Source organism: Panulirus ornatus, chromosome 2 (genome assembly GCF_036320965.1).
Source record: "Panulirus ornatus isolate Po-2019 chromosome 2, ASM3632096v1, whole genome shotgun sequence".
Taxonomy (NCBI): Eukaryota; Metazoa; Arthropoda; class Malacostraca; order Decapoda; family Palinuridae; genus Panulirus; species Panulirus ornatus.
This window is the reverse complement of record NC_092225.1, coordinates 17,319,302-17,342,103: the sequence shown is the minus strand read 5'-3', so window position 1 is coordinate 17,342,103 and position 22,802 is coordinate 17,319,302. Positions and strand designations below refer to the sequence as shown.

The 22,802-nt window shown below is 42.3% G+C and overlaps 1 protein-coding gene across 1 annotated transcript in view; it reads left to right on the top strand.

The window, feature by feature from the left end:
* The first annotated feature begins 207 nt into the window (after nt 1-207).
* The window catches only part of LOC139753739 (protein Wnt-4-like), a 192,262-nt gene continuing 169,667 nt past the window's right edge, over nt 208-22,802 (top strand). The window contains exon 1 of the mRNA XM_071670540.1: nt 208-414. The gene's annotated coding sequence lies outside the window, so the exon portion shown is untranslated. The remainder of the gene's footprint in view (nt 415-22,802) is intronic.

The window sequence follows — 22,802 nt, the reverse complement described above, 5'->3', positions numbered from 1 at the left end:
CTATAAGGTTTTAAGGGATAGAAATTGAAAGTGTAACAATGAACTATAGTGAAAGGTAAGGTAAGGTAAGATTTATATGGTTAACTTCCATGGTAACGTTCAGTTGAAAAACTACTGCGACGATTGTTTAGGCGTGTTGGCAACTTGGCTTCGTGTTTGTGTGTATTGTTTATCAGTTCTGCGGGAAGTATGGCTGAGGTTAGTGTCATTTTACAGCGCCCTGAGTGAGCAATATACTTAAGTGACAGTGTACTTGATCGTGGTATTATCGTTAGCTCCTGAAGAAGGTCTTAACAATGTTTCGGTTGGTGGATGTATATGACAGTTGACGTTGACGGCTTGCATCACCCTGGCGTCTGATAGGCTGTGAAGGCTAGAGTGAAATTCTATCTACATGTACATATATACCCTGAGGTAAGTAATTATTGGTTCTATTATAAACTTTACACTTACAGAGATAGACGAGGTAAAGGCGGAAGGGGTGGGGTTGATCAGCACGTATGTCCTCTCCGTGCTACAGTTGGCCGGTGAGCTGACTCAGCTGTGTACAGCGACGACGTTAGGTTCTGTTTTGCTTAGGACGACCTTTCCTCCGAGCATATCGCACTGAAAATGTAAAACGTACGAGAAAGCATAGATATCATTTAGTTCATTGATTTTTTAGATTTTAACTGCTACTCTTCGAAATGTTTATACACGCAAATTAATTATTTATGATTGAAATTCACCAATGGCATCAGTCGTATTACCGTGCGGAGAATTTGACTAAACTTTGATAGTTTTTGCTCGAATGGAATTAACATATCTTCTCGTTAATCACTGATGTATGTAAATCAAGGAAAATTAAACATCGGGACAGGGGAGCATTAACCATAGTACAGTTGTTGAAACCGCTAAAAGACAGTTCAGACAATTCAAGTACGTTCACTACCTCGCAAACGCGGGAGACAGCGACAAAGCAAAATAATAATGATAATATATATATATATATATATATATATATATATATATATATATATATATATATATATATATATGTATATATACATACATACGTAAAAAGTGCATATGAACGCGCTTTAACATATAACACTAGCCTCCAACAGCCAGGATCGAACCCGGGGCACCTGCGTAGAAGCCGGGAGCATTACGGCTAGGCTATGATCATCCCTAATATATATATATATATATATATATATATATATATATATATGTGTGTGGGGGGGGGGGGGAATTTTACCGTATTCCCCGCGTATTGTAGGCGACTAAAGGAGGCGAGAGCGGGCGGCTGGCAACCCTCCCATTCTTGTATTTAGATTTCTTAAAGAGGAAACAGGAGCCAAGCGGGGAGAGCTCATCCTCCTCGAAAGCTCAGATTAGGGTGTCTGAGTGTGTGTGGATGTAACCAAGATGAGAAGCGAGAAAAGGTAGGTAGTATGTTTGAGGAAAGAAACCTGGATGTTCTGGCTCTGAGTGAAACGGAGCTCAAGGGTAATGGCGAAGAATGGTTCTGAAACGTCGTGGGAGTAAAGTCAGGGGTTGGGAAGAGGATACCTTTGCCTCACCCTTCCATTACTTTCTCAGTCAAACCAGCTCACACCACATATTGTCGTCAAACGTTTCATTTCTAACAGACCCACCCTCCTCCGCACAGTCTTATCTATAGCATATGCCTCGCATCCATATGATATTGTTGGGATTACTGTACCTTCAAAGCATACCCATTTTGCCCTCCCAGATAACGACCCCTCTTTTCATACATTCTTCAGCGCTCCCAGAACCTTCGCCTCCTCATCCATCCCATGACTCACTTCCGCTTCCATGATTCCATTCCCTGCCACGTCCACTCCCAAGTATCTAAAACACTTCACTTCCTCCAAATTCTGTTCAAACATACACCCCCAACTAACCTGTCCCTCAACACTGCCAAACTTAATAACCTTGCTTTTATTCACATTACTCTACTTTCTCCTTTCACACACCCTTCCAAACTCAGTCACTAACTTCTGCATTCCACACTCGAATCAGCCACCAGTGCTGTTTTATCAGCAAATAACATCTGACTCACTTACCAGGTCCTCTCATCCCCTACAAACTGCATACTCGCCCCTCTCTCCAAAACTTTTGCATTTATCTCCCTCACTACCCCATCCATAAACAAATTTAACAAACATGGTAACATCACACACCCTTGCCACAGACCATCTTTTACTCGGAACCACTCACTCTCCTCTCTTCCTACTGATACACATGCCTTCCAACCTTGATAAAAATTTCTCACTGCTTTTGGCAGCTTTCCTCTCTCTCCGTATATTCCTAAGAATTTCCATAAGGCATCTCTATCAACCCTGTCAAATGTTTTCTCCAGACCCATAAATGCCGCATACAGATCTATCCTTTTCTCTGTGTATTTCTCTCTCTCACACACACACACACACACACACACACTTCAAAGCAAACACCTGATCAACACATCCTCTGCTACTTCTGAAATCACACTGTTCCTCCCAGCCTGATGCTCTACACATGTTCGCACTCACAATCATTACTCTCTCATACAACCTACCAGGTACACCCCACGATATCATACCTTTGTAGTTCGAACACTTAACTTTATCCTCCTTGTCTTCATACAATGGTACTATACATGCATTCCGGCTGTCCTCAGGCACCTCACCATTGAAATGCTTAACTAACCAATCAACAACACAATCATCCCCTTTCTTGATTAATTCAACTGTAATACCATCCACTCCAGCTGCCTTGCCACATTTCATCCAACATAAGCTATTCACTATCTCTTGTCTCCCCACCAAACAACTCCCCATGACTTTCTCACTTCGCATACCACACTGACCCAAACATCTTATATCTGCCACCTTATCATCAAACACATTCAACAGTCCTTCAAAATACTCGCCCCATCTTCTCACTCTCACTACTTGTTATCACCTCCTCTTTTACTCCCTTCGTCTATGTTCCTCTTTTTACTCTTGCTTTTCGCACATTATTAGCCTTCTTCCAAAATGTTTTTCTATCCCTGAAGTTTACTGATATTCGCTCACCCCAACTCTCATTTGCCCTCTCCTTTCAACCCGTGCACCTTCCTCTTGACCTCCTTCCCTGTGAATAACGCACAGACGCCTCCATTTTCTCTTTCACTGGCAACTTTGCTTGTTAATCCCATCACTCACTGCCTTCTCTAATCTGCCTACCTTTCTCATGCCACATGCATTTTTCGCGCATGCCAGCACTGCTTCTTTAAACACCTCCCTTTCCTCGCCCACTCCCATTGACTACATTTACTTTCACCTTTTGCCCTTCATTCATTCTCTACTGGTATTTTTTCACAAAAGTGCCCTTTCCACGCTCGCTTACTTTCACCACTCTTCTCACCGGTATTGGTTCTTCTTTTCCTAAAACCTTTGCAAAATCTCATCCTTGCCTCCTCAAGATGGAGATCACACATCCCATCAGTTGCCACTCTCAGCACATTTACATTCAAAAGTCTCTCTCTTATATGCCTATCAATTCTGTTATTCACTGATGCTAACTGATCATGTATCCTGCTCACATAAGTATATTGTGCGTGTCCCGCTTTTCAATTAAGGTATTCGTTCTTTTTCAGCACACAATTTTACAAGCTGTTTGCCATTTTCATTCATAATGGTACCCCATGCCTCCCAATTATACCTTCAAATGCCACATAACTCACCTTCGCATTCAAATCACCCATCACTAATACCCGGCCTCATGCATCAAAACTGCTAACACACTCACTTAGCTACTCTTGAAGCATTTGCCTCTAATGATCTTTCTTCTCATGGTCAGGTGCCTAATCACCCGTCTCTTCCCGTCTACTTTCATTTTTACCCACATCACTTTAGGACACATTTCCTTACACTCTTTCACGCACTTCCACAACTCTTGCATCAGGACTAGTGTTACTCCTTCCTTAGCTTTTGTCCTCTCAGCAACCCCTGACTTTACCACTAAAACATTTCCAGAACATTCTTACTCTTTACCTTTGAACTTTGTTTCATTCAGAGCTAGAACATTCAGATTTATTTCCTCAAACGTGCTACATACCTCTCCTCTCTTCTTATCTTGGTTACGTTCACATACATCTAGACACGCCAGCCTGAGCCTTCGAGGAAGATGAGCACTCTGAGCCAGAACATCCAAGTTTCTTTTCTCAAACATACTGCCTGTCTCTCCTTTCTTTCCATCTTAGTCGTTTTCCGATACAGGTTCCTAGCATCCAATTCTTCATCAGGCTTACAGTTCCCTGATTCTAACCTTTACATTACGACTGTTTATAGCAATTTTGGCTTTGAAGTTACGATTGAGTACTCTTGTGATCAGACCATTATCAGTCGAATTTTGTTACTGAAAGTGATAATCTTTTTTTTTTCTGTCACATCATAGATTGAGAGGTCGTTCCAAGTCCTCACATCCTGTAGCGGAAATCAGATCTTCTGTAGCTAGGTCTTGACTTGCTAAGGATACAGTTTCAGAGATCATCCTCTACTGTACCTCAGTGCTAATGACCCATATCCCTCCACAGTTTCCGAAGCTGACGTGCACTGTTACGTCGTCCTGTTGATATCACCTCATACACGTCTGTACCTAAGGATTGATAGCTTCACGTATCCAATCAAATGAATGTATCTGACGTATGCACGTGTCCCGTACGTGTAGAGGTTATGAAAGTGACTGGAATTGTGTGTACATATCTACATATTTTCATGATTCGTGATTGCGTATTGGACTGTATTTGTGCGAGTTCCTTATAACCAAACATCAGTGTGACAGCTGACTGTATTATGATGGTGTGGGTATATGTTATGAGCATTTCATACACACACTTTCCACGTGTATATATATATATATATATATATATATATATATATATATATATATATATATATATATATATATTTTTTTTTTTTTTTTTTTTTTTATACTTTGTCGCTGTCTCCCGCGTTTGCGAGGTAGCGCAAGGAAACAGACGAAAGAAATGGCCCAACCCCCCCATACACATGTATATACATACGTCCACACACGCAAATATACATACCTACACAGCTTTCCATGGTTTACCCCAGACGCTTCACATGCCTTGATTCAATCCACTGACAGCACGTCAACCCCGGTATACCACATCGCTCCAATTCACTCTATTCCTTGCCCTCCTTTCACCCTCCTGCATGTTCAGGCCCCGATCACACAAAATCTTTTTCACTCCATCTTTCCACCTCCAATTTGGTCTCCCTCTTCTCCTCGTTCCCTCCACCTCCGACACATATATCCTCTTGGTCAATCTTTCCTCACTCATTCTCTCCATGTGCCCAAACCACTTCAAAACACCCTCTTCTGCTCTCTCAACCACGCTCTTTTTATTTCCACACATCTCTCTTACCCTTACGTTACTCACTCGATCAAACCACCTCACACCACACATTGTCCTCAAACATCTCATTTCCAGCACATCCATCCTCCTGCGCACAACTCTATCCATAGCCCACGCCTCGCAACCATACAACATTGTTGGAACCACTATTCCTTCAAACATACCCATTTTTGCTTTCCGAGATAATGTTCTCGACTTCCACACATTCTTCAGGGCCCCCAGAATTTTCGCCCCCTCCCCCACCCTATGATCCACTTCCGCTTCCATGGTTCCATCCGCTGCCAGATCCACTCCCAGATATCTAAAACACTTCACTTCCTCCAGTTTTTCTCCATTCAAACTCACCTCCCAATTGACTTGACCCTCAACGCTACTGTACCTAATAACCTTGCTCTTATTCACATTTACTCTTAACTTTCTTCTTCCACACACTTTACCAAACTCAGTCACCAGCTTCTGCAGTTTCTCACATGAATCAGCCACCAGCGCTGTATCATCAGCGAACAACTACTGACTCACTTCCCAAGCTCTCTCATCCCCAACAGACTTCATACTTGCCCCTCTTTCCAAAACTCTTGCATTTACCTCCCTAACAACCCCATCCATAAACAAATTAAACAACCATGGAGACATCACACACCCCTGCCGCAAACCTACATTCACTGAGAACCAATCACTTTCCTCTCTTCCTACACGTACACATGCCTTACATCCTCGATAAAAACTTTTCACTGCTTCTAACAACTTTCCTCCCACACCATATATTCTTAATACCTTCCACAGAGCATCTCTATCAACTCTATCATATATATATATATATATATATATATATATATATATATATATATGGGATCCGTGGGCGTTCCTTCCCCGTGTATGACGATGAGTCCCATTGTGTGTATCGGGGCATATGATGTTCTTAGTAAGTATCATCAGTCTCATTTTATAAGCATTTCGTGTGCTTAAGAATCCTATGCTGTGCAGGATCTCATATGTATCTGATAGACTCCAGTATGTGAGCAGGCCTTTGCTCCATGTGAGCCCCATGTGTGTATGAGCCTCACGTATTGGAGTGGGTGCCTTACCAAGGCTAACCTATGGATGAATAACAGATTCAGACCTCGATCGACTCAGGTTTGTTCGATTCAGCCAGCCACCCAAGCCAGTCAGCTAGTTAAGCCAGCCATCCAGCCTAACGCATCCCACCTAATGCAGAATACATGAATGTATGAGTACCAGACGCATGCTTTCTCATCGCTGGTAACGCATGACGCATAGAAATGAACTAGTGATTTGAATGAACCGCACCTGTTTTGCTACAGTAATGAACCAATAATTCGAATGAAACACGACTGCTTCTCCACAATAGTGTACCAGTGATTCTAATGAAACACACCTGGTTCGTCACAGTAGTGGACCAGTGATTCGAATGAAACACACATGATTCATCACAGCTTGGAATATAATTTTCAAAGGATACCATAGAATTAGATGACTTAGAATTTCCCATTCAAATGAAGCAGTTGAAATGGCAGCCAAAAGTTGACAAAGTTTTAAAGTTACAGTTGTTTGACAAATTTTCAGTGTGTGTTAAACTGACGACAATCTATAAGTCCGATTCTTTTTTATGAAAGATTGCATACGTTTTCGTTGAATGACAATTTGATTTTTTGCGTTTTAAATGAAATTTTTAAAGGCTTGAGTTGAAATCTACTGTTGGAAAGTTTACGTTCGAATGATGGACTTTTAATTAAAGATTTGCAGTTGAATGACGGAATTGGATAACTAAATTTCAAATTCGAGTTTGTGTGACCGATTTTAAAAGTTCGTGTTTGAATGCCAGAGTTTAATGGTTTGTTAAATGGCGGGAGCGTGTAGACACAAAGCTATATCAGGTTGTATTCATCCTCACTAAAGTCAGGTTCTTCACTTGAGAAAACTGGTGTATAGAAGCGCTGAAATTCAATGGTTCTTAATCATACTAAAATTAACCTATTATATATTGGTACATTACCTGGTGTTGCTTATATTCCCTTTGTTACTGAAACAGAAAAATCTTCCAATACGCTGGGATTTAATGATAATGTAAGGATCATTATACACTGGAGAAATTCTGAAAATCCCTTACCAGACACGACAGCCATTTACATATAGAGGATTGGAGGGAATTCCCTGTGACGTCACGGCTCCCCGACACTAGCCTGGTGCCTGTGTTGCCATTCATGTGGAACTCAGGATTTGTGTGTGTTTACATTAGTGTGTGTGAGATTGATATTTGTGTGATACAGGGAGATGATTTTACACTCGCGTTGACCCCTTCTCTTAACCTTTTAAGTATAACATTTACTTACACCAATGCACACACACACACACACACACACACACACACACACACACACACACACACACACACACACACACACACTAGCCTAAGCCAGGTAGCCATTTGTCGCCTACTGGTAACTCATAGTCAGTAACGCTAACAACAACACCACTACACCTGCCTGACGTGTCTCTCTCTAATTTTGTAGCCACCCACTTTACAGCTAGATCCTTCAGTATTAGGTAATTGTCAATCTCTGTGTCTAGATTTCTCTTAATATTTCCCTTTTATGGCTACCTTTCATCAACCAGGCCATACACTTCCACGATTGCTGTATCTCTAATGGAATATATCATACTATTCAAAGCTTTGCTCATTTCCTGTGTTCCTCTGCTTGTATATCCCTAAGGGTCTCCTTTCCAGTGCATCAGCTCACCCTCTTCTGCTGATCTGCCCTCGAAATCACAACATTCTGCCAGCACATCAATCCTCTTCACTACATTACGTACATTATATACACCCAGAGATTCCCTTCTTCTTGCTTCTTGTTACGAGTACAGTATAATCATGTTCTTCAGGGCAAGAAGAGTAGCAGCCCAGTGGGTGGTTGAGAAGAGAGTGATAGAGTTGTGTCTACAAGATAAACATAGTGATCACGGGTCGGCCCATGTTGTCTTCTGGTTCTAAACACGTCATGTACGGTTAACAGGCCACAGTGATAGATGAAGGCTTGCTTACCCACTCCCTTACCCTCATCCAACTCCCTTCCTGTCTCTCTCTTGCCCCCATGACCCCCTGGCACCTGCTGGTCGTACAGTCGTCCTTGAGAGTCATACCTCCATGCTCAAGGGTCGTATCGTCGTGCTAAAAGGTCGTTCAGTCGTGGTCATGGGTCGTAAAGTCATATTCAAGGGTCGCACCGTCGTGCTCAACATGTTAATCCTCAACAGAGAGCGATAGACACTGTGGGGTTAATGAGATTCTTCTCAATACGAGTACGCTGGATCGAACCCTGGTTAGCGCTTCCCGTAGACTTCCCACATGACGTCACCATAAGCGGTGTTACTGAAGTCCTCAGTGATGTCACCAACACACTTCTGGTTCACTGCACTTACTTCGCTGACTTCCGTTCTCTCTCAGTGCATTACATAGGAGGACTGATGTAATATATTCACACAAGATTGTCTTTCTCGGGTGTAGAGAATGATAGTCTCATTTACTAAGTCTTTTGATGAAGACATATCTTAAGGCGGTGTTCAGAAAATATAAGGAGAAAAAGCAGCTCTCTCTGTTGAATGTAAAATAGATGCATCTTTCTCAACTATGATAGATGATAACTATGATAGATAAAAGATAAGGTAATGTCATCAGCTTTTGCTCTCCTGAGTATGAGAGAATATATCAAAAGACATGAAATGCTCCTGAGCGAGACGTAATCGTGAGGAAGAAATAATTATGAGAAAAAAAAGGTGTGATCATGAACGAAAAATAACTGTTGATGACAAATAATCATAAATAAGAAATAATCGTAGGCAAGAAATAATTCGACCCCAAGAAAATAATCGTAAACAAGACAACAGTCATGGAGAGGAAAATAATCATAGAGAAAATAATTATGGACAAGAAAATGATCGTGGCAAAAAGAATTACTGTAGACAAGAAAACCATGGTCAAGAAAATAATCCTGGATAATCCTGGTTAAAGAAAAAAAAGAAAAAAACGATTATCCTGATCAAGAAAGTCATTGTGGACAAGAAATATCCGCACAACTCAAGTAGTGTTAGGAACTGATATGCAAAATTGTTTTGACGCTGTATATCCATTGTCGCGTCTCTGTGCAGCGAGAAGATATTGCATTAGGCTAACAATCTAATGGGTTTTAGGTTCTTGAATTACGCGAACATTTGCTTCTTTCTCCCTCACGACTTCTGTAGACGACCATCACGGCTTTAAGGTTTTTATTTTCATATATTTGGAAGAAGACATTGGGACTTTATATCTTAGGTACGTCTTTGTCATGCACGGGTATCTCATCTATCCTTTCTTCCCAGAGCACGTTGATGTAATCGTTAAGCACGACGGTCGGTGCGATCGTTGAACACGACGGTGCGATCTTTGAACACGACGGTACGATCCTCAAGCGCAACGATGCGATGCTTAAGCACAACGGTTCGATCCTAAACCTCGACGTTACGATCCTTGAACACGACGTTACGATCCTCGAGCACGACGGTACGACCCTCGCATATGATAGCTTAGCCTTTTGGCCTGGCCTTTAAGTACCAGGTAAAGGCCAGGCCATGATTCCTTAGGTAACTACCACGGTAGTAAAGGGTCTTTACCTTGTTGTCTCTGCTTCAGTGTCGCACTTCAAGACTTGTCGTCTGAACATGTTTATCCCCTCACTCGTCCTTCGTCTGTATTATCGTTTTTTCGCAATCTGTTCGTTCAACTACTTTGTATTCTGTTTTAACTATTCGTTTGTCTTTAGGGTTATAATTCCTCTACACTCCTTCATTGTTCAGTCTCTCTTTGTCCTTTGCTACATTTCCATCATTCTTTGTCTATCAAGGGTAAAATTTAGTTTGACTTATCAGATCAGTCGGGTGTTCCATGGTGTCTCATTTACGAAAGTTGCCGAGCAGCTCAACACACAACAATCCTGGACCTTCCGTAGTGTTCCGTCCTCGAGTTTTGCCACAGAGCTCAATACAAAGACAGTCATTGGCCTTGGCATCGTACGCGAGTGTTGCTTAGACGAATAAGGAACAAACATGTTTTCCATTTAAACTCGCCCCATCTCGCTTCGACAAGTTCTGATGTTTCCACACACACACACACACACACACACACACACACACACACACCCTTCTCTCTTTACTCTCCTCCTCTTGCATTTCCCTCTTCTTTTCTTTTGTCTTCTTCTTCTTCTTCTTCTTCTGTCTTCTTCTTCTTCTTCTTCTTCTTCTTCTTCTTCTTCTTCTCTCTCTCTCTCTCTCTCTCTCTCTCTCTCTCTCTCTCTCTCTCTCTCTCTCTCTCTCTCTCTCTCTCTCTCTCCCCCCCCCCCCCCCCCGTGGCTGTGGGTGGCCAGGCGGGGCTAGATACCTAACGGAGCACTGAGCGGCAGAGTGGGTTAACTCTCTCGTCTGGAGGCAGGCGACATGCGAAGCATAGAGTGAGAGACGCAGGGGGCTGGAGGGTACAGAAAGAGGGAGGATGATGGAGAATAGAGAAAAAAGAAAGAAGATGGAGAAGAGTAAGAAATATGGAAGTGGGTCATGACAAACGAAAGAAGAGCAGAATTTATTTCGGGCTGATGACAGTAAATAGCCTGTCTGTTTCTCATCAGTTACGACAGGAAACATCGTGTCTGTTCCTCATCAGATACGACAATAAACAACCTGTATGTTGTTCATCAGTTACAACAGTAAACAGCCATTCCGTTGCTCATCAGCTGTAACAGTGAATAGCCTGTCTGTCGGATATTCATCAGTTATGATAGAAAACAGCCTGTCTGATGCTCATCATTTACAACAGTAAACAGCCATTCCGTTGCTCATCAGCTGTAACAGTGAATAGCATGTCTGTCGGATATTCATCAGTTATGATAGAAAACAGCCTGTCTGTTGCTCATCATTTACAACAGTAAACAGCCATTTCCGTTGTTCATCAATAACGACAGTAAACATCCTGTTTGTTCTTCAGGGTTGCGACAGTGAACAGCTCCTCTGTTGCCCAGAAATGCGACTGTAAACAATGTTTTATTCATAGTTACGACACCACCTTAGAACCGCATATCATCTCACTGCTAGACACCTGTTACTCGTTTGTTCTTTGTGTTCTTCTCTCTATCTTTCAACTCATTCTTTCCTATCTTGCTACTGTTTTCTCCCAGAACCTTCTGTACCCCTGCATCTGGCTGCTGCTTCCCTTGGTTTCTGTCTGAAAATCAATTACTCGAGGCTTGACCGTTATACCTCCTTGCCTGTGAGGCTGTGAAATTCTCTTTCTTCTTTCATCTTTCACTCTTCCTATAACCGGTCTACCATTAAGAGTCAGGTATACAAACACCCACAGAACCCTGATTATTTTATCTTTTCCTCCTTTTTCCCTTCACCTATAGTGTTTTCCCCTTGCCACGTCGGTCACTATACGAGAAATTTAGTCTCTCTCTCTCTCTCTCTCTCTCTCTCTCTCTCTCTCTCTCTCTCTCTCTCTCTCTCTCTCTCTCTCTCTCTCTCTCTCTCTCTCTCACTCTTTCTTTCAACCTACTGTTACTTTGTCAACCTACGCTTTCCCTTCACCCTGTTGCTCTTACCCCCCAGTTTAATCTACCCCTCAGTTCACTCACCCTTTCAGCTAACTCTACCCCTCAACTCTGCTTCTTACTGTAACCTACACCTCAGTTTGCTTTGCCCCTCAGTTCAGGATCAGATCAAAAACTGGGGGGTAAAGATGCATTTGACCTGGCCTGGCCATAAAGAATCAGATCAATGGTCGCCGGTGCTGAAGGTGAGAATGAAGGAGAGGGAGGGTGTAGTGATGATAATCTCAAAGGGCACCTTACGTAGAGCCTCACCTTCCCTACACACCCATCTTAACTACAATCTCATCATCCCTACGCCCTTATCTACACTGCAACCTCAACATTACAGGCCTTTCACCTGGGAAATGGCAATTGTAAATAAATGTTTTTTTTTTTTTTACTGTGCCCTCTTGCTCACTAAACCCTCCTCTGATCTGTACCTTCATGTATACTACACCACATCTTCACTATGTCTTCAAAGCTACCTTTGATCTCACCTTGAAGGTCACCTCCTCTGTACCCTCATCAACAATAAACCATCACTACCACTAGCATCTGATCTGACCCGTTGAAGTTTAGCCAGAGGTCATCTTAACTGCAGCCTCATCTTCACTACACATTCAACACAACTGATCCTTGACTTAACCCATACTAGTCAGATATCGTCATTTTCACTACACAGTCATCTTCACTTCTTCCTCGTTACCATTGGCCTTTGAACTGACTCGTAAGAGTTAAGGTCAGATAATCACTTAAACTCCAACCTCATCTTCACTACACCCTGATCATCACTACACTTTCGACACCAGTGGCTTTTCACCTGGCACTTAAGTTTCAAGACAAAGGCAGTCTCCCCCCAGCTCATATCTTCACCACACCCTTAAACTACTTACAATGATTTCAATTCACCCATATGGGTCATGTCAAAGAAAATCTTCACTTCACTTAGATTTACATTAAATATTTAGCATTTTTGGCATTTTCCTAGGTTAACGACTGTCGATGCTACAGCCTCATCGCCACCACACACACACACACACACACGCCACACACACACACACACACACACACACACACACACAAGAATCGGTCTTTTTTTTCAGCAGTGTCCAGGGTTAGTGCGGTCACAAGCTTAACAAAGAGCTGGCTTATGTATGATTTTCTGTACAAAGTCTGTTGAAAAGCGTGCGGTCAAGTTTCACATACAGTAGATAAGGGAAACAATGCTGGCATTAATAATTCCAATTGATATGCATTCCTGACGTTTCTTTAGCTCTTCTTCCTCTAATGGTACTAATTATACAAAGTACCTGAATCATGATGCAGTATTGGATGCCGCCGGCATCTATTTCTTTTTTAATTACAAATGAATCATTAAGAATCAGAGCCATAGCTGTACTGCGGCCGCTTGGCATTACCAGCTCCTCCTGTCTGTCAGTGATGCCTGTCTGCCTGCCTGCCGCTCATGTTAATTGACAGTCATGCAGTAGCTCACACTGACCGGGGGACCTTTCTCATGACGATCATAACTCATGATCAGTAGTACATTAATTGGTGCAGGCACCTTGACCGGGGTCAATTGCCAGGCCTAGCACGCTCGCCTCCACAACCATCACTAGGTTAGTTAATGTTTAGCTAATTACTGCTAATTACCCTCTCAATCCACCCGAGACGGTATTACTCTGGGACAAATATATATGTCTGAAATATATTTGCTTTCTATCTCCTATAGTTCAAATTCTATTGATTTCCGTTGTCCTGTAATACGTTACTGACGCTGTGCTTCATAGAGAGCAACAGTTCATAATAAAACATTTTGTAATCACAAAGCGACACATCTCACAGGAGGGAGGAAGTCACCCTTCGAAAATATGATAAATGAAATACTCTTGGCAAAAAGATATTTAGCTACGTTGATGACAGTAACATCATCATTCCATTTTACGATCTTTAGGAGTGGGCCAAGTTGCGTGTCGTGTCCTTTTGACTGTTGTCACCTGCGTGAACATCATCCGTCATCATCAATGACTGCTCCGTTGATGCCTTGTTAGTCCTGATCCGAACCTGTTGCTGAATCCCGTATTACCGATTGATGAGGAACGTGCATTGTTTGTGGCTAGAGCACGATGAGCTGTTTTAAGCCCGACGACAAGGCTGTTGTACGGTGTGTGTGCCCTTGGAGTTCCATGCATATATCTGAATCTCCATTTAGATATAGGTGTTGTGGACTGTCGTCTGCTGCATTTGACTCCGACTGACTCTGCTCCTGAGTTCACTCTCGTCTAGATTGCTTTTTGGTCACCTGTGCTCCTTTGGGGAGTTTAAAATCTCTCTTTCACTCTTGATTCTGTTGCTATTGGTGGGCGTTTTGGTGAAGCAGAATCCTTGCTTTTTTTTTCGAAGGATTCAAACCAATTGCGCTTTGATGTAGAATAGTGGTCATCTAACAAATTAGTTGTCAAACTTTCGTGCGCTGTCTACCAAGCTTTCCACCATATTCGAATATTGGAGTTATAAGAAGCAGTTTTTCTTCTCGATGGACACACAATAACTTTTCTAGGCCATTCGTCAGTGAGCTTAGATCTGTCTGAATATCGGGTTGTTGATCCGCAATCCTCTTAGGGGATTCGGGGGTTTTAGTTGGCATTTGTCTTGTCGGGAAAGATGGTAAGTGTAGAGTATTTCAGGGGTTCAGTTGAAGCTGCTTGAGTGGTTCAACCCGGCCGAGGCTCGAGGCTTTGGAACAAGGATGAACTCTATCTCTCTCTCTCTCTCTCTCTCTCTCTCTCTCTCTCTCTCTCTCTCTCTCTCTCTCTCTCACCAGCTGACTCCTTTTCTAGTACACCCTGAGATTCCTAGTCATGTGTAGCTAGAAATGGGTGTTTCTTGTGATTATAATGCTTCTAATCCTTCTCCCAAATTTCCTCCCACTAAACCTTATCCCACCTATATTCTTCCTCGAGCCAAGGTCTTTTAGGTACTCGCTTAGGTCCACGAGTCCTTTAGGAGTGTGCCTCTGAACCAGCTTCCATCCCTGCTCGTCTGTATCGCCACTGTTCACTCTACTCATCTTCACTATGCGCACATCTTCACTATACCCTTATCTTCACGAACCTACGCTTAAAGCCGGCCAATCTTGTTATTGCCCTCATCTTCATGAAACTGTGTTCAAGGCCGGGGTTAAACCTAACTTGGATGACTTTATGTTCTCTATACTTTTCTTCATCGTACCCTAATCTTCACTACTGAAGCCATCATCATTGCACCTCAATTGCATGGCCATCGTCACTGCTAAGACTGTCAATACAATACAATCACTACACCCTTGGTACTGCTTACCATTGACCTGATCATTACGGCTGAGGTTAAAGGTTAACTTTTTCTACACACACACACACACACACACACACACACACACACACACACACACACCAAGCAGTCATGCATCAGAAGGCCATGAAACTAAGGACCGCAAGCAACCATGCAACAGTAGACCTTGAAACTAAGGACCCCAAGCAGCTGTGCAACAGATATGAAACAAAGAACCCCAAGCAATCAGGCAACAGGAGGATATGCAATTAAGGACCCCAAGCAGTCATTCAACAAAAGTCAATGAAATTGAGGATCCTAGGCCACCAACGCCCAAATAAGCCGGACACATATTTGAAAAAGGTCAAGCAAGTGGTATACCCCAAGATCTGAGAAGGTTTGTCCAGCGCAAACTACAATGAGGATGGTTCTGAACCTGTATAAGTCAGGTAAGATGGATGGACCAGGTCAGTAAGACAGTTTAATGACTATGATCTATGAGTAGGCTCTGAAAGTTGCCTGTGGTGAAGCCTGCCTATGCGAGGTGAATTTTCAGTAGTTAAAGAGTGTGGTCTACATTTTCTTAAATGGAAGGCGTGGACACGTCAGAGTACGTCTCCCCTTATGTTCCCAGGCTAAAGTCAGACTTCCTGATAAGCTGGCGTTTTACCTCAGTCTTTAAAGTCAGCCAGTTTAATGTGTGTAATGCCAGAAACACGGAGGGCACTGGTGAAGGATCCTTCAGTAGCCCACGGCGCACCAGAACCTGTCTTGAGTACATGGACGATCTCCATCTCAGTCAGAACAGGGTTGTTGTCTGTCCCAGAGGCGAGACCCTCTGTGATTCCGAGTCTGGGGATGTGTATATACGGCAGTATATCAGAAGTTCTCAAGCCATTTTCTTTGCTTAGACTTTGCTTTGGGCATTTCGCCGTAAGGTCTGGGTAGTCAGAACATGCTTAGGGGTGTTGTAAGGCTTGTTCAATAAGCTTTATGTCCGTAGATATTATGGTGCGACAGTCCATTATACCGATCTCTTTTTTTTTTCGGCTCCTGAGTTATAAGAACACAGGGTCGATCTTGAGGCTATAAGGGTTTCGATCTGGTGTGACGAATTGTAAACTGATATACTTCCTGGCTCATCTGTCCCTAGAGAATGTGCTTTTGGATACCGTAGCACAAGAACAACTTAATCACAATAACATATGAAGCAGTTTACATTGCTTACATATAATCAAGTCATGGTTTCTTTATAGTATTTTAGAATTAATCATTGTACTAAATCCTTAGATTTTAAGACTGGGGAGAGTAAGTCTGCCCCCAGGACGTCTCTTCCGTATCCGAACTTGTAAGGCTAAGGGCTGAAGACCGTCAGTATGAAAGGTGCGTTCCTTGATTCACTTCTTGTCGACGGGAACAAAGTCAATAACAATAGGAGAATAATTAGATAGACCGAATCCTTGAGACAGAAGCTGCTTCTGTGACACATAATTCAAACACTAAATACTTTTTTTTGTACAGCAATTCACGTTATAGATTGCTATACGGTTCATTATCGAGTTGATTAACTATATTACTGTAATAATGTAATTCTAGTTGTGCATTATGCCCACGACCCCCTGAGCTGAACACACCCCCGTCTAATATCGAACGTGATTTATTAACCTCATAGAGATATGGTGCCACGGGTAACACCAGGGGTCCACCGCGACCTCTCGCCACAACGAAGCGACCTCACTGAAGGAGCCTCCACCTGGGGACGTTAGCGTTGGTGTAGATCAGTTGCTCTAACCCGCCATTCTCTCGGGGGCACGTCATCCCTTTCCATCTGCTCCCTGGCGAAGCTGCCGGCGCTTAGCGTTCCACTGGTGCTGGACCGGTGGTGTGTGGTGGTAGGGCGGTGCTGGACCGCTGGTGTAGTGTGAGGGCGTGTATGTGGCCCACTCTGGCCCGCGCCGGGCGTTGTGGCCGCCTGATTGGTCACGGAGAGTGCAGGCGCGGGCCCGACCAACATGGCGGACCCTACCGGACCCCACACCGCGATCTTCACTCTTCACAAGTTGCTTCTCCTCGCTCCCTTTTATCACTCGAGGATTGACCTCTCCCTGGCTCAAGTATTCCCCCTCGAGAGTCTGCTGGGTGAGCGAGACGTGCGAGTGGACGGCAGATGATCGAGAAATAATCGAAAATCATCACGCAGGCCGGACCCCACACGCTGACAGCTCGGCACCCGAGGGATGGACGGGGGCCAAGTCTTCCCTTGATTACTTCATTTAACGTCGTACTGTGAGGGGCACCGCGAGGAAAGTAGCGCTTGATAGAAAAAAACAAGAAGAAAAAAAAGGGCACGAAATGATAAGACAATCGCTCCAAAAGCGAGGCGTTGATTAAGATGAATAAACATAGGAATATGTAAAACGAGTGTGCGATTGGAGGAGACTCCAACATCTGCAAACTGGGTGTTGACCCTCCCAGGGTAGGTGTGCAAGCCAGGAGAGGAACACAACCTGTGTCAAATGTGTGTGTGTGTGTGTGTGTGTGTGTGTGTGTGTGTGTGTGTGTGTGTGTGTGTGTGTGTACCTGGTGGCCACAGCTCCAGAGGGAGGGGTTAGGACCTAGGATACTAGACACCGATGGGGAAGAAGCAGGTTACCTGACGATGATGTGGAGGCTGGGAAGTGGTCACCAGTGGAACCAGGAAGGCGAACATCTGGCAGACTAAAGTCGAGTCTCGCCGATTAATGAGTAAATATAGGAGGCTAATGGTTTTGTTATCTAGCCGATTAAGGCATGAATCGAGCGATTAATGCGGCATCGACTCGCCAGAGAGGTTACTCTGCCTGATTATAGAGTAATCCAAGGGATTATAGGGTATATCTGCCAACATCAACTGGTGAAATCGCAGTTTCAAGGGCTTTAACTGTTAATAATAAAATAGAGACTGGAACCACTTAAGCACCAGACATACCGTCTTCACCGTGTATTAGAGAGAGTTATATAATATAATGGCAACAGTAGTAGTCTGTTCATTAAAGTATTAGGTATTTCACCCCACGCACTGCAGTTCATGAACTGAAATTTAGAGCACTTAGTTGCGTTGGATTTGCAATACTCAGCCCACAGCTTGTGCGATTCGGTCCGGTGTTTCCACCAGGTCTATAGCTGCCTGGAGCGCCTTAGTTCATTCCATGGTTCTGGATATGTTATGGCTCATAAGTTGGAACCTTTATCTAACGATCCAAGTTCTTTTTTTTTCCACTGTTTTATGCTGAGGTACAAGGTCTTCGGCGGTACACAGTGGTACTCTGAGGTCCCGATACCTTATTCTCCGTAAGATAGCCTTTGGTCCATACAATTTTCTTAGGTCGGTTTGCTATGTACTTCAAAATTAATTTTTCGATCCCTCACAAGACATCCTTCGTCCACATATTGCATCCTTCACAAGTCATCCTTCGATCCATATAGCGTATTCTTCGTAAGACATCCTTCAGTCCTTATACTGTATACTTCAAAGGTTATCCTTCTTGTTCAAGTTGTGCTCCTTGGCCCATGGCCAAGTATTGTATGATGTATAAGAAAATAGAGTCAACGTATATATAAAGATCGAGTTCGAGATTCCTTTGTGGATGGGTTTTTGTGTCTCCTGTCAAAAAGGAATTTTTGTTTCATATTTTCTCCTCTGTCTACTCGAGGGGGAAAGATGTGTAGTGAAGATGAGGCTGTCATTCAATCGAGGGTGTAGTGAAGATGTGGCTGTAATGAAGAAAAAGGTATAGTTAAGATGAGGCTGTATTTAAGACAATGGTGTTGTGAAGACGAGTTTGTAATAAAGACAAGGGTGTAGTGAAGATGAGGCTGTAACGAAGGCAAAGGTGTAGTGAAGATGAGGCTGTAATGAAGATGAGGGTGTGGTGAAGATGAGGGTGTGGTGAGGTGAAGATGGCATTTCACCTAAATTGGCCATTTGTCTCGAGGATGTAGTTAAGACAAGGGTATTGTGAAGATGACCGTTGACGTGACCCACACTGTTCCTGTCAAAGATGAGAGGATCATGAGGATGTAATTCAGCAAAGACGAGGGTTTAGTAGAGATGGCTTTTGACCTGAATCGTAATATTCAGGCCAAAGGCAAATGGTGTCGATGGTGTAGTGAAGATGCTCCTGCAGCTCTCAGGAAGCTGGCCACGTCCATCGATCGAGGTCGCAGGTCATGAAGTGCTGTGATGTTGTGTGTGTGTCTGTGTGCAGAGAATACAGGCAGTAGTTGGTCAAATGATGGGCCCAGTGGTACTTCGTGTAGACCAAATGGGGATTCACATTATACGACGAGTCCAATTGATTTTCTCCAGTTTTTGTCACACAGAGCTTCCACTCGACTTGTAGCTTGCGTCGTTGATTGCGTCTAATAGATTTGCTCCAGTTTGGGTTGTATATTGCTTATAATAATAAACTTGCAACTGATTGCGTTGTATTCTTTGTCCATTGGACTTAATCCGTTTGCGTCATAGATTGCATCTAATGGAAATGCTTCAGTTTAGCTTCATAGACTGCGTCATCTGAATGTTCTCCACTTTGCATCACGGGATGCGTCATCAGGATTTACTCCGTCTTTAGACAGTATACTGCGTCCAATGAAAGCACTTCCACCCAGCTTTAAGCATCTTTCAATAAGCCAAATTTTGCTTCATTTCTAATTGGATAATTATGGTCTAGGCTCTGTCTTAAGATAAATCTTATGGAATGGCTAGAAAAAAAATCATTTTAGTAATCAGTGTGTTACTAAATTCTGAGTAACTTATACATATACCTCAAAATTTTATTGTATATTTTGACCAGAGGTTTATGTTTAGAGAGACATTTTCAGATGTTTAGATTCTCTGCTTTAGGAGTGTTCACCCAGCTGTTGCTCTTAGATATTATTAATCGGATTTACGAATCTGCTTCAAAATGACTTACGAATCTGTTTTAATTGATATACAGATCTGCCTCGATTTACGTCTGCTTCAATTGATATACAAAACTGCCTCGATTTACGTCTGCTTCAATTGATATACAAAACTGCCTCGATTTACGTCTGCTTCAATTGATATACAAATCTGCCTCGATTTACGTCTGCTTCAATTGATATACAAAACTGCCTCGATTTACGTCTGCTTCAATTGATATACAAATCTGCCTCGATTTACGTCTGCTTCAGTTGATATACAAAACTGCCTCGATTTACGTCTGCTTCAATTGATATACAAAACTGCCTCGATTTACGTCTGCTTCAATTGATATACAAAACTGCCTCGATTTACGTCTGCTTCAATTGATATACAAAACTGCCTCGATTTACGTCTGCTTCAATTGATATACAAAACTGCCTCGATTTACGTCTGCTTCAATTGATATACAAAACTGCCTCGATTTACGTCTGCTTCAATTGATATACAAAACTGCCTCGATTTACGTCTGCTTCAATTGATATACAAAACTGCCTCGATTTACGTCTGCTTCAATTGATATACAAAACTGCCTCGATTTACGTCTGCTTCAATTGATATACAAAACTGCCTCGATTTACGTCTGCTTCAATTGATATACAAAACTGCCTCGATTTACGTCTGCTTCAATTGATATACAAAACTGCCTCGATTTACGTCTGCTTCAATTGATATACAAATCTGCCTCGATTTACGTCTGCTTCAATTGATATACAAAACTGCCTCGATTTACGTCTGCTTCAATTGATATACAAAACTGCCTCGATTTACGTCTGCTTCAATTGATATACAAAACTGCCTCGATTTACGTCTGCTTCAATTGATATACAAAACTGCCTCGATTTACGTCTGCTTCAATTGATATACAAAACTGCCTCGATTTACGTCTGCTTCAATTGATATACAAAACTGCCTCGATTTACGTCTGCTTCAATTGATATACAAAACTGCCTCGATTTACGTCTGCTTCAATTGATATACAAAACTGCCTCGATTTACGTCTGCTTCAATTGATATACAAAACTGCCTCGATTTACGTCTGCTTCAATTGATATACAAAACTGCCTCGATTTACGTCTGCTTCAATTGATATACAAAACTGCCTCGATTTACGTCTGCTTCAATGATATACAAAACTGCCTCGATTTACGTCTGCTTCAATTGATATACAAAACTGCCTCGATTTACGTCTGCTTCAATTGATATACAAAACTGCCTCGATTTACGTCTGCTTCAATTGATATACAAAACTGCCTCGATTTACGTCTGCTTCAATTGATATACAAAACTGCCTCGATTTACGTCTGCTTCAATTGATATACAAAACTGCCTCGATTTACGTCTGCTTCAATTGATATACAAAACTGCCTCGATTTACGTCTGCTTCAATTGATATACAAAACTGCCTCGATTTACGTCTGCTTCAATTGATATACAAAACTGCCTCGATTTACGTCTGCTTCAATTGATATACAAAACTGCCTCGATTTACGTCTGCTTCAATTGATATACAAAACTGCCTCGATTTACGTCTGCTTCAATTGATATACAAAACTGCCTCGATTTACGTCTGCTTCAATTGATATACAAAACTGCCTCGATTTACGTCTGCTTCAATTGATATACAAAACTGCCTCGATTTACGTCTGCTTCAATTGATATACAAAACTGCCTCGATTTACGTCTGCTTCAATTGATATACAAAACTGCCTCGATTTACGTCTGCTTCAATTGATATACAAATCTGCCTCGATTTACGTCTGCTTCAATTGATATACAAAACTGCCTCGATTTACGTCTGCTTCAATTGATATACAAAACTGCCTCGATTTACGTCTGCTTCAATTGATATACAAAACTGCCTCGATTTACGTCTGCTTCAATTGATATACAAAACTGCCTCGATTTACGTCTGCTTCAATTGATATACAAAACTGCCTCGATTTACGTCTGCTTCAATTGATATACAAAACTGCCTCGATTTACGTCTGCTTCAATTGATATACAAAACTGCCTCGATTTACGTCTGCTTCAATTGATATACAAAACTGCCTCGATTTACGTCTGCTTCAATTGATATACAAAACTGCCTCGATTTACGTCTGCTTCAATTGATATACAAAACTGCCTCGATTTACGTCTGCTTCAATTGATATACAAAACTGCCTCGATTTACGTCTGCTTCAATTGATATACAAATCTGCCTCGATTTACGTCTGCTTCAATTGATATACAAAACTGCCTCGATTTACGTCTGCTTCAATTGATATACAAAACTGCCTCGATTTACGTCTGCTTCAATTGATATACAAAACTGCCTCGATTTACGTCTGCTTCAATTGATATACAAAACTGCCTCGATTTACGTCTGCTTCAATTGATATACAAAACTGCCTCGATTTACGTCTGCTTCAATTGATATACAAAACTGCCTCGATTTACGTCTGCTTCAATTGATATACAAAAC